Source organism: Diadema setosum, chromosome 4 (assembly GCF_964275005.1).
Source record: "Diadema setosum chromosome 4, eeDiaSeto1, whole genome shotgun sequence".
Lineage (NCBI taxonomy): Eukaryota > Metazoa > Echinodermata > Echinoidea > Diadematoida > Diadematidae > Diadema > Diadema setosum.
Window position 1 is genome coordinate 10,595,805 of NC_092688.1, and position 13,045 is coordinate 10,608,849.

A 13,045-nucleotide genomic window follows, 5' to 3' on the forward strand; every position below is an offset into this window, starting at 1 on the left:
AACCATGCTTTTCACACTCATTTTTTGTTTGTTTGTTTTTAATGCCTCCGCCAAGAAGTGTCTGTTCACACCTGCTACTCGTAATTATGTCAAAGTCGCTGAAAAACGAGAGCAATGTATGGGGTAATGTTTCCTCCGCGCACTAAACTTTTGTATTTGTGTAACCACGCGTTGCGCGCACTGCTGCTGCTGGTGGTTCTTCACCAAAGAGATTTTCACACACGATAACGATACGACCGAGTACACAGACCGTACCGAAAATCGACACACTGCGCTAGCTAGTAGCTGTGGGGTAGCTGCATGAACAACTTACTATGCATCCAAAAGATCCTACACACATAACACACAACTCGACCTAGCACTGCACGCAAGCAAGTGACCTGCGTGGGCCGGGTGGACCGGATCGATCGGACCTCGACGACGTAGATCGAGTACCCTGATCCAAGATCGACCGAGCTGAGTGAGCGCTTTTACTCCTGAAAGGATGAAGTAAATATGCCAAAATTTCAGGTTAGGCTTCGTAACATTTCGAGAAGAAAGTTTTGTATGTTGCATTAGTTTATGTTGCATTGTTGCCATGAGTGAAATTTGTGTCTTCGAGCTATTTAACGATTGTAAACTTACACTTTCTGAGTGATGTTGAGGAGTGAGACTGAGCCATGTGGCATTGCCAACGGGGTTTGCTGTGCGTGCAGGGGCTCTGTTTGAGATGTGTAGTGCTGTTACTACTGGTATGGCGTGCATGGGCACGATACGCTCTTTTGAAGTGGTGCATGTGGTGCTGAACCCATGAAAGGAAATTCTTTATAACGCTCAAATAATTTCTCTCTCGCTTGCAGCATGTGAATGTATGAATCTCGTCAACGCAAGCATACCCAATGTCAGTTCGGGAAACCCACTCACAAGGGGGGCCCCTCCTTAAAAGTAACCTGTCCCCCTTATAAGTAACCCCGTCCCCCTTATAAGTAACCCCCGGGGCACCCCTTATAAGGAGTCTCCACGCTGTTTTGCAATGCAACGCGAAAATGAAAGGACTGCGGCAATTCGCTTGATTATGTCCATAAAGCTTCACAAGTTTCCCAGTTACTCACGAAATTTGAGCAAAATCGGTTTGAGGCATCATATCTAAAATCATGGATTTAAATGCGATGTCAAATGACCCATGCGAATGCTGAAATGCGAGCGATTACTGGCGTGAGTGTCGCCAGGCGCGGCGGCGCGGCAATGCTTGAGTGCAGACGTGGCGACTGAGTACGGAGGTCAGTCGCCACGTCTGCACTCAAACATTGCCGCGCCGCCGCGCCTGGCGACACTCACGCCAGTAATCGCTCGCATTTCAGCATTCGCATGGGTCGTTTGACATCGCATTTAAATCCCTGATTTTAGATATGATGCCTCAAACCGATTTTGCTCAAATTTCGTGAGTAACTAGGAAACTTGTGAAGCTTTATGGACATAATCAAGCGAATTGCCGCAGTCCTTTCATTTTCGCGTTGCATTGCAAAACAGCGTGGAGACTCCTTATAAGGGGTGCCCCGGGGGTTACTTATAAGGGGGACGGGGTTACTTATAAGGGGGACGGGTTACTTATAAGGAGGGGGCCCCCCTTGTGAGTGGGTTTCCCGAACTGATGTACCAGATAATACTGAAAACTTTCATCGGTTGGGGATGACAATAAATTACTGACTGCGACCAGCAGCCCCAAATTTAAACGCATAGCGTAATGCTACATAGATGGGGCTGCGGACTGTACTGTGTAGCATTCAGGATCATGACAGGGGTAGTATCGTGGATGAATATCATCTTAAAATCGAAAATTTCTTCAATTTGAAGACTTACACTCGTACCACAGGTGAAGTTGGAAGTGTTGACAATAGGTAACGTGCAACGTTTGGTTCTGCCAATAGCAGTCCCTTTCAGTTCGAATTGATGACTTAATGTGACTCGGTCGAGAGGAACACACCTGGGAGAGCTATGACTGAATTGACGGCCAGCGCATGCGCACACAGACATCTTATCCGGTGAATGGATTTGAAATTTGTGTGCATGTGATGTGTGCGCATGCGCTGGCCATCAATTCAGTTAATTCAGTGTACATGTAGCTCTCCCAGGTTCCTCTCGATCGAGTCACATTAAGTCATCAATTCGAACAGAAAGGGACTATTGGCAGAACCAAACATTGCACGTAATACCTGTTGTCATCACTTTATCTTCACTTGTAAGTCTTCAAATTGAAGAAATTTTTCGATTTTGAGATGATATTCATCCGCGATACTACCCCTGTCATGATCCTGAATGCTACAGTCTGCAGCCTTATTACGCTACGCGTTTGGGGCTGCTGGTCGCAGTTAGGCTTCTACTTGACCATCCACACAGCGATGTGTACTATTAACTTCCGTCTGTCTACGGAGGAGAGCGATAACGTCAAAAAAAAGACTCTTCCGGACAGGCGGATCTTTCTGTCTAGGCTTCTACCAACCTTAGATTGTAGTGGGCAAGCTTTCGTCCTACTCCTGAGGACTTTCTCAAGCCTTTAATGCAGTGAGGTGTTATCTTGCTGCCGTTGCTGTCTTTGTTGATCACTGGACCATAGATGGGTAAGAGGGTATAGACAGAGTCTATTGAGAGCTGGATTAATCCTTCTGATCCAAAGTGATTCCTTTATTTTTCTTTATTATATTTGAGAAAGTCCTCAGGAGTAGGACGAAAGCTTGCCCACTACAATCTAAGGTTGGTAGAAGCCTAAACATTTAAATTTAATGTACCAGATGTTTATGTGAGCTTGGAACAGTATTACAGTGCTGTAATGTGAATGTATGCAATTATTTTAGGAACATTCCACATGGCATCAAATCAAGGGCTGGAACTGTCTACTGAATGAGACTATTAAACGGAGAGGGACTCTTGAGTCCTGTGTGTCCTGTAATCGTGCCTGCTTCCACTTGGCTGGTCCAGATCCAGAAAAAATGGGTTAATGTTTATGCAACCTAGACAGAAAAATTTGTCTGTCTGGAGGAGTATTTTATCATTTTATTATTAACAGCTCTCCTCTGTAGACAGGTGGAAGCGATCCCCATACGGCGCTCGCGCTGTAAGGGGACACTTAACCACTGTCCCTATGGAGAATTGGGTGAGGTAGACCTACATGTTTTGTAGGTCCGGAGCACCCTTCTCAATTGTGTCTAATTCGCAGTCCTAGATTGGCAAATCTGAGTTTGAATAGTAAAATTAACATTTTATGACTACAATGTGCTCACCAGCTATTTGAAAAATAAAAGACTTGAGTGGAATTTTCATAGAAAAGGACACAGCTACCAGCTTGTCAACACGCTAATATAATAGTACATGTATTTAATATGTCAATACGCTAGCACATGGTGATATCCAAAGGTACAACTTACAATGTAAGTGCACACACTGCATACGCTTATATCTGGTGATATGGGGAATCTGTTTTCGTGCTAGAGCATCCCTCCCTACGACATGCAATTATGTGAAACACGCAACATAACACAGGGTGATAACCATTATGTAATGTAGGATATGTAGTTTTGTACAAGCGCATAATGCATAATTTGGATAATAACTGATCACCGATGAATCTTTTTCAGTGCTAAAGTCCCCCCCCCCCCCTCCCCCAGTTACCCCTAGGACAGCCTTTGGTCTGTATATTAAAGGGGATTCCGCGAAGCCAGATGCAGTCTCTGCAGAACACACAATGTATCCTCAACAAGATACAGACCAATCTTTTGGTTAATGTACAGCCCTGCAATACGTACACAAGTGTATCCAAAACTGGAACAGCAGAACCTTTTTTTTTTTTTTTTTTGATAATAAAATAAAGAAATAAATAAGAAAAAGTTATTAAAAGGAAAAAATGAAAAATAAAAAATGTTGGTCGTTACAGTGACAATGACTGTAGCCAGCACAAAAAAAAAAAAAAAAAAAAGGTGCCAAAGTTAGCAAGCCAGGGTTCAGAACTAGAGCTAGGATAGACAATCATAGTTTGATGTAGAAATCTAGGTTTTAGATTGTCTGGAGCCAAGCTAGTAAAGTGTATGGCTAAAGTGAATGTAGAATAGAATCTACTAGACTTTCTACTACTATGTGTTGCCTACTGAAATCTATGGTTAGAGGACACTATTCATGTAGGTGATATTTTTAGGTGATCCGAGTATCCTCTCGGATCACCTTCTGTATCTGTACTGATTCTTTCTTCTTCTTTATTTCTTTATTTCTCCGCAAAAGTTGTGCAGAGGTTAGCTCAGAAAGTCCGCTGCCTATCAATTTCAAAATTATACCATGTATGCATCATGTCCCAAAGACAACAAATCTAATGTATCATTGTGATCAGTCGACCGTGACGTTACTATGACGTCATTATATGAAAACACATTCTCAATCATATCTCATTAATGGAATAGAATTTTTCAATTAAATTTATGTCACATTTCAAGTTATGCGCATTCTACTCATGTTCTCAAAATTCATATTTTCTCTTAAAACGTGCGCATACGCGCACGTTGAAATATGTGTATGCTCCAATCGAGCTCAAAATTTTTTTGCACACGTTTCAGATTATTTGGAGCATTTTTTGAAAAATTGAAAAAATCGGACGGAAGCGTACGCGCGCGCACATATACGCACGCACAGCTCATATGCAATAGAAATTTCCCGTTTTTTCACTTTGATCGGATGTCTGAAATGTCAAGGAATATTTATACCAAGTTTCAAGTCAATCCGACGCAATGTGACGTCATACGGGCCCGTCAAAGTTGAAATTCCGCGCGCGCGTCAATGGCGATATACAGTGCAACTATGACAAAAAATCGCCAATTTTAAATCCGATTTTACTCGTCAGGATGGACGGTGACCATTTTCTTTACATATTTTGAAAGCTGATGAGTTGTACATGTCATTTCATGGGGTGGCAATGCTGGCAAAATGATTAAAAGATATCAAATTTCTTAATAAAGTAAAAAAAGTGAATTTTCAAAATGACGTCATCAAATTTCAAGTTTATTCGAGCGTATCTCACTAGTCCTTTGTCAATTTTCACCCAGATTTCAGTATGTTGTAGCTTATTTAATGTTCTTTCAAAAATAACATAACAAAATTTTGATTGGATGACGGCATTACCTCGTAAAAATGGATTGAAAGTAATCTTGTCACTTTTGATCAGTTTACGTGTTATCTCTGTGGGAGTGCATTTTTTCTGGAAATGAAAATTGACATGACTATCTTTATCGAGCACTAGCTCACTTACCCTTCGGTAAATTTCTTCCAGATTTCAGTACATTGTAGCTGAGACTTTACGCTACCGTAAGTGTGCCCTTCGTTTTTTCATACGATGTCTGGATCACGTCAAAAATTTTGTTTGAAATTAAAGCTTATCTTCGATGTATTGAGATATTTCTTTCTTTCTGCAACTTTCTTTGCAATAACTCAAGAAAAACAGCCCCTATCACCACCATATTTTCCCCATGTTTAGTTCATGTCACGTACATTATTTCATAAAATAACAACTACTTGATCAGAAATGTAAATTAGGTATGTAATTAGGTATGTAAATTAGGGTGAAAGGTCATAAATGTTTCATCCTGTATCTTGGTGAATACATGTTCTATCTTTCCCATATTTTGCACACGCAAAGACGCAAAGACAAGGATCATTTCACAAAATAATTACTCTTTGCTCAGATGCCATCTTGTCTGTGCAAATTGGGGTCAAAGGTCATATGTACTTCTGTCTGTATCTTCGTTATGACGTGTTATCTCTATGGGAGGGATTTTTTTTAAATGTGAAAATTGACCTGATTGTCTTTATCGAGCACTAGCTCACTTACCCTTCGGTGAATTTCTCCCAGATTTTAATATGTTGTAGCTAAGACTTTGCGCTATCACTACTGTGCTCTTCGTGTTTTCATACGATGTCGGGATCACGTTAAAAAACTTGGTTGAAATTAAAGCTTATCTTCGATGTATTCAGATATTTCTTTCTTTCTGCAACTTTCTTTGCAATAACTTAAGAAAAACAGCCCTTATCACCCCCATACTTTGCACGTGTTTAGTTCATGTCACGCACATTATTTCATAAAATAACAACTACTTGATCGGACACCATCTTGGGTATGTAAATTAGGGTCAAAGGTCATAAATGTTTCATCCTGTATCTTGGTGAATACCTGTCCTATCTTTCCCATATTTTTTACACGTATAGACGATGTCGCAAGAATCATTTCACAAAATAACCCCTTTTTCCTCAGGTGCCATCTTGGCAATGCAAAGGTGGGTTAAAGGTCATATGTACTTGTTGCTGTATCTTCGTTATAGTGTATACAGAATTTGGTACCAAAGATGGCAGATATGACTCCCTTTTCTAAATGAGAATCCAAATATCACACGGCCATTGTCTCTAAACACTTTTGAAACTTGTATGGTCATGCCTATTGCGATCAGGACTCGAATCATTGATTTAAAAAAAAAAATCGGATCACCTTGATTTGTCAGTGATGACAAATTACAATCTCTAGTTTCTTTTTTACCTTTGCCTGGGCGTCAAAAGAGCAACCGCAAACGAACAAACCATACAGTTACAACAACAACAACAACAACAACAAAGTGTTGTTCAACCCAGCTTCCCCTTCTCGTGTGTGAGAATCTGTGTTGTTGTTCTAATGTTGTACAAACTGTATTTAACATGAGACAAAATTTCTCTTCGCGCTGTGCCAGCATGCGCATGATTATCATGTGATATTCGAACTGAACTTAAAGGACAAGTTCACCTTCATAAACATAAGGATTGAGAGAATGTAGCAATATTAGTAGAACACATCATTGAAAGTTTGAGGAAAATTGGACAATCCGTTCAAAAGTTATGAATTTTTGAAGTTTTTGTGCAGTAACCACTGGATGAGAAGACTACTGCAGTGTATGAATAACTTAGATGTCACATGCGTACAACAATATAAGGAAAATATAAAGAGAATTTCACAAAATTTCATCTTTTGAAAAAAGTACACATTCCCGTGACTCATTACCGACAAATGTTATGGGTAATATTATTCCCCCTGCCTTTAGAAAGAGGCAAGTCAAGTGCTCTTCTTTTATTATGCAAAAAAGTGAAAATATGTTGAATTTTCTTTATATTTTCTTTATACTATTGTACGCATTTCACTCACGACCTGTAGTAGTCTCCTCATCCAGCGTTTCAAACACAACGATTTTAAAAATTCATAACTTTTGATTCGATTGTCCAATTTTCCTCAAACTTTCACTGATGTGTTCTACTAATATTGTTGCATTCTCTTAATCCTTATGTTTATGAAGGTGAACTTGTCCTTTAACAAAAGCTGAAGAAACAGCAAAAAAAAGAAGAAAAAAAACCCTACAGCTGTAGTGTTTTTATTGTTCATGTTGTCATTATGTGACACCTGAGCTTTTATCTTGTGGTAGTGGAGAGAAAGTTTTTTTTTTTTAATCATTATTATTATTATTATTATTATTATTATTATTATTATTATTATCATTATTATTATTTTTATTATTATTGTTATTATTATTATTATCATTATTATTTTATTATTATTATTATTATTATTCACTACTATGTATAGACAGGTTTGACTGTACACTGGAAAAAAAAAAAAAAAAAAAACCTAGACAAATTACACTGAACAAGGATAATGACAGAGGAGGAAGCTCACACATGAAAATCAGTTGCCACTTTAGATGTTTACTGTAATACATGAAATATTCATGGCATGAAATTTTTTGCGAATTTGAGCTGATGGCCTTTTTGGTGGCATGAAATTTTCGCGAGTTCCCTCTAACATTCAATGTGTACAGTGTAGACCAAACACTTTCACATGCATTTTAAATTCGCGAATCTTGCCTCGCTCGAAATTTGTGAAATTGAAATGCACGCAAACATTCCTCGTTTTACAGTATATCTACTGATGGTAGGAGATATAGTGTACAATTTAAAGGTTAGAACTCACTGTACCATAAAGAAAGACATTATCCTCCAGCCATAACATCAGCTGGTTGTATTATCAATATCATTGAAGAAGAACAGCAATAAATATTCAATTTACTTGGCTGCAGGAACAAGGATCAAATCAGGGAGGTGAGAGGAAACACCTCCCTGATCAAATCAAGTGCAACTCCCATTGCCTGGATTTGTTTCCACAAGTGTCTTCAAACAAACTGGATGATTATAATTGTTACTAAATGCTGGTGGCAATACACTACGTTCATGTATTCGGTGATCAATTCAGAGGTGTGAAGTTCACACCTGCTGGCAGCAAATAGACATGATGTTGTTTGGGTTGGAGATCTGGACCCTTACAGAGAGAGTAAACTCTCTGGCCCGAATTCACGAAGGTGGTACAAATGAAACCATGGTGTAAACCATGGACAAAAATCATGGAGCGCCAAGTTTTGCACGGAATATTTCGTTACGAAATTGGTCATTTCGTCGACAAAATAACCATTTCGTTTACCAAATTATCATTTCGTGGACAAAATGCTCATTCAGTTACAAAATGTTGTCATTTCGTTACAAAATAATAATTTCATCGACGAAATGACTGATTTCGCAACGAAATATTCCTTGCGACACTTGGCGCTCCATGGTTTTTGTCCATGGTTTAAACCATGGTTTCATTTGTACCACCTTCATCAGTTCGGGCCAATGTGTTGTTTAGGGACTGCCCAAGAATGTTGATGGCCTGGAGTGTCAGCCAGTATGCATAAAAGAATGAGAAACTTCTGTACTGTGACTGTACATAAACCTTGCAAAGGTCAGCTCAAAATTGACCCAGAGCAGACGGAAACTTTGAGGTCATACTCCATGACAGAGCCCACATGACTGCTGTGGGAGCCTCTAGATATGTGTAGTAATAGTATGCAGGAAGAGGAAAATACAGGAGGACAGTACAATAAAGCATTCATACTTTGGTTTGTTGACCTGTTGAGAACAGGCAGATTTTACTACATTTCCCATAGACACTTGCCTGAGTAAACTTGGGACTGTCTTCAACAGGGTTAAAGGCCTATGTGGGACTTACACATATCTTCAATGGGTTAAAGGGTGTGTACAGTTCTGGTCGAGGTTAGGATTTAGCTTTTAGCGTTTTGCGAGATATTCAGAAACCACTCTATGAGATGTCAAAGAGAATGCAATTCTAAGGGGTATCAAAAGTTTATTCGATGAAAATCTTTTTTTAAATGGCCGAGATATCCAAAAACAAGGTGAAACAAAGAGATCCTAATAAAGTTGTGGCATGTCGCCTTTTATTATTAGCACTTTTTGGGATATCTCAGCCATTTGAAAACCAATTTTCATCAAATGTTGAATCCTTCTTAAAATTACATATTCTTTCATAAGAGGCTTTTCATTATCTCACTTTAAATAGGAATGTTCAAAACATGAATCCCCACCTCAACCAGTACTGTACAGTCCCTTTAAGGATGGACACTGGTATACACATCCCAGAGACACAAGATAGAGGCTGCATGGTGCTGACAAGAACTTGTGACTTGTCCATGGATCTCGGGAACTGTGCCCAACTTCAGTGTGTACAGTGTGCACGTGTGTGTGTGTGTGTGTGTCTTTTGTAAGGAGGCTTCTAAATCAATTAGCCATTGTGTACTAGTATTTGAAAATTCAGTCTTGGATGTCTTTTGATAGGAACTTATGCCAAGCAAAACACTGGTAAGCGTTCATCAGGAGCAGTTAATAAGAATAGGTTGTGCACCAGTCCATTGTTCAAACAATGTACCTGCTTTCCCCTCTCCCTGAAGAATACCAGGCTGTCTGGCAGACCATAGATAATCCTCTTAGTGGCAATCAGGCAGTACCCTTGTATTAATACCCAGAGCAACAGTTCTTTGTTGGGCGTGTGAAAAGTAGGTAAGGGCCGTTATACACCTGTGTAGTTCTGTAACATGTGATAGAACACTTTTCTGGGAGCCTGTGATTTAGTGTAGTGTGAGAGCATCAGAATATTATAGTGATATTAGAGTGATCGTTTTAGTTTTGATTTGTAATCATGTGTTTCATTTTTATTTTTATGCTGACGACAATGATGATTATGTTTAAAGAGGTTAGAGGTTTAGGGTTGGGGGTCGGGTGGAAATCCAGGAATCTCCTACATTTATGTTGACATTGTATTTTTTTTTTCAGTTTTTGAAATTAATGTATGAATATATTTATAAATGAAGTCAAGGGTTGGATGATTATATTGGAATTGTATAGTGTTTTTTTATGTTTTGAAGTTTGATAAGGATTATGGAGTTAAGGGTTGGGGATCAGGGGTTGAGTGATAATTTTTTAATGATTGTTAAATGTTTCTTTAGGGGCAACATGTGTGGGTTCACATGCCTACGGGCAATAGTAAATGTATTTACTTTTGTGTGCCCTGACCCTCATGTAGTCTCCATTCATTTCATTTTCATTTTGTGTAACGTGTACAGTACAGTGTATTCTTTGTAATGTTCATTCTGGTTTTTGTTTCATGTTTGTGATGTTAATGATATGTATCCTATATTCTTTACCTGGTCGAATAAATGGTAATAATATTATAATAATAATAATGCAGTTATCATATAATGCAATTATCACACAATGCAATGCATCTTTGGATGCATTCAACCTGTGCAGTGTATCTATGGTAGAAGACACATCAGCTGTGTAGTGGTTGTTGTGTGTCAGTGATAGATGAGTAATTTGCATACCATGTGACTCTGAATATTGCGAAACACTCTTCCCACTGGCTTGTGGGATTTCGCAATACATGTTGACCCACTGAGGCCCGTTCCCACTTCGACTGTAGATTACCAATCAGTTACTTTGAATTATTTTCAAGAATTTAGCGTGCAGTGTAGCACTGCAGGAAGTAGTTGCATTTGAATGCAGAAACATGTAGCACTGTTTTCATGGATTGTTGAATGTTCACACTGCTCAAGATTACCTGTTGATGCTGAGTATTTCTGCTGAGTGGCTGTTTCTGGTGGGTTGTGTTGTACATTCATTTGCTTGAGATGATAATCGTCACTGTTTATAAACCTGTTGTAGTTTGAAATTTGGCAACACCAAATGCCTGTGTGCTGATAGATGAGAATATCAGAGCATGCATTGTTCACGATGATGCAAGTACAAGTTTGTAAGTGTTTTGCATGGTCTAAACTATGCAATCAAAGATCCTACCTTTGTGATGGTAGTTTTTGCACAGAGCGTGTGTAAGAGTGTTATGCTAATTTTGTGTGAGTGTTGCTAGGCTGTCTTTTCCAGAGGTGTGAGAGTTTTAAGTAATAGTCCCATGAACTCATATCTTTTTACGTGTGGTATGGCAGCATGTATGTTCTGTGGAAACATTCTATTTTTTACAAGCTTTGCTGGTTTATTCATTGAAATGTGTAATATCCTTGTCGGAAAAATAATTTAATGACTTTGAGGACAAGCCTTTTTTTCTTTTTTTTTCTGGGGCTCGTGAAGGATTGTTCCAAATTGTGCTATGAATGTAAAACAGCATGTTTTATGATGTTAGGTGGCAGATACAATGTAGACTGCATTGTACGTGCAAAGTTGTGTACTGGAACCTGCTGGAAATTGGGAAGTGTTTAAAGGTATTAGCCCACATTTGTAAACCTGCAGCAATTGGTCTCATAGTTAGCATGGAGTTTGGGTATGATTGCAGTAACACCTGTGCAAAATTTCGTTCCAATTAGTCCATTACTTTCATAAAAATAAATGAAAATGCACCGTAATCCGTATGCATGCGTGTAACGCTCGCTAGCTCCGGTCCACGTACGTGTTACATGTACAACGTACGTAGCTATAGCCCGCGCTCGTAATTCGATTTTGGGTCGGGTTGACCCGGTTTGAAAATTGATTTTAAAACGATGATTTTCTCTCTTTTATCGAATGATAATAGACAAAGAGCGACAGGTGAGGTATGTTACTGTTATAACTTGTACTTGAAGTCATATTGGACCTGTTTTATGCAGTTTTGATTTTCGTGGGTTTGCAAATGTGGGCTAGTACCTTTAAGAAGTGAATACAAAGGTCACAAATTTATAACTACGTAGGAAGTACTGTACTGTAAAAGTGGATATTTTCGCGCGACTAATTTTTCGCGCTAGGCCGGGTCAGAAGAGTTTCGCGTGTTTTTAATTCCGCGGAATCAAGACATCACGCACAGGAACGTATGGCAAGCAAAAATATTCGCGTGTTTTTATTTGCGCGCTAGTTTCTGGTTGCGCGAAAATTTCAACACCGCGAAAATTTCCACTTTTACAGTAGTTGCATTTGATTGCAGAAACATTGTTAATGAAGATAGAAGGATCAGAGCCTTAGTTTGTCCGCTAAGCACCATGATGATGAATGGTGAATTCCCATGAATTCTATTATTAACGATAAGTTTGTATCCCTGAATTTCACTTTGTATACAATGAATTATATGGGAAAAAGACTACAGAAAGTGGTTCAATTCATCTTCAAATATGTACATGTAGGAACTAAAATCTTCCATTTTAACTTCTACCATTGTAGTAATCATAAATTCCTTAGCTCCATGAAGTACAATAATATCTACAATTGAATGCTGTGTAGTAAAGGAAAATATAATTGTCAGTCTGTAGCATGAGTACATGTAGCCTTTTATCAAGGCCTCATGACTGAAAAAGAGACTAACTGCGAGAGAATGGGTGAACGCGAGACCGAGAGGCGCAGCCCCGAGGCCTTTCGAAACCTGACATGAATTTTTTATCTCGAGCCTTGTTTCTCGCCGATTCTGCTGCCAAAAAGGTAACGGCCAATCAAGCGACCACATTGCTCGCAGTGTTGTCACATCTAATGAATATGCATACAGTATGCCTGTCGGTGGCTCGCTCATCCATATCCAGAAGGCGCTGCCTACCTGAGGTAGCTGCCTGCATTGCCAGCGTTGACACGTCCTCATAAGCATACCAACTGCGGTCTGACTCCTGAATATATGAATAATTCATTCTCACATTCGTCGGGAGGCGGTAGGGAAAAAAAC

At 39.2% G+C, this 13,045-nt stretch overlaps 1 protein-coding gene across 2 annotated transcripts in view; it reads left to right on the plus strand.

The window, feature by feature from the left end:
- The first annotated feature begins 462 nt into the window (after positions 1–462).
- Positions 463–13,045, plus strand: part of LOC140227552 (piwi-like protein 1) — a 47,576-nt gene continuing 34,993 nt past the window's right edge. For both annotated transcript variants that reach the window (XM_072307960.1, XM_072307961.1), the window contains exon 1: positions 463–510. The gene's annotated coding sequence lies outside the window, so the exon portion shown is untranslated. The remainder of the gene's footprint in view (positions 511–13,045) is intronic.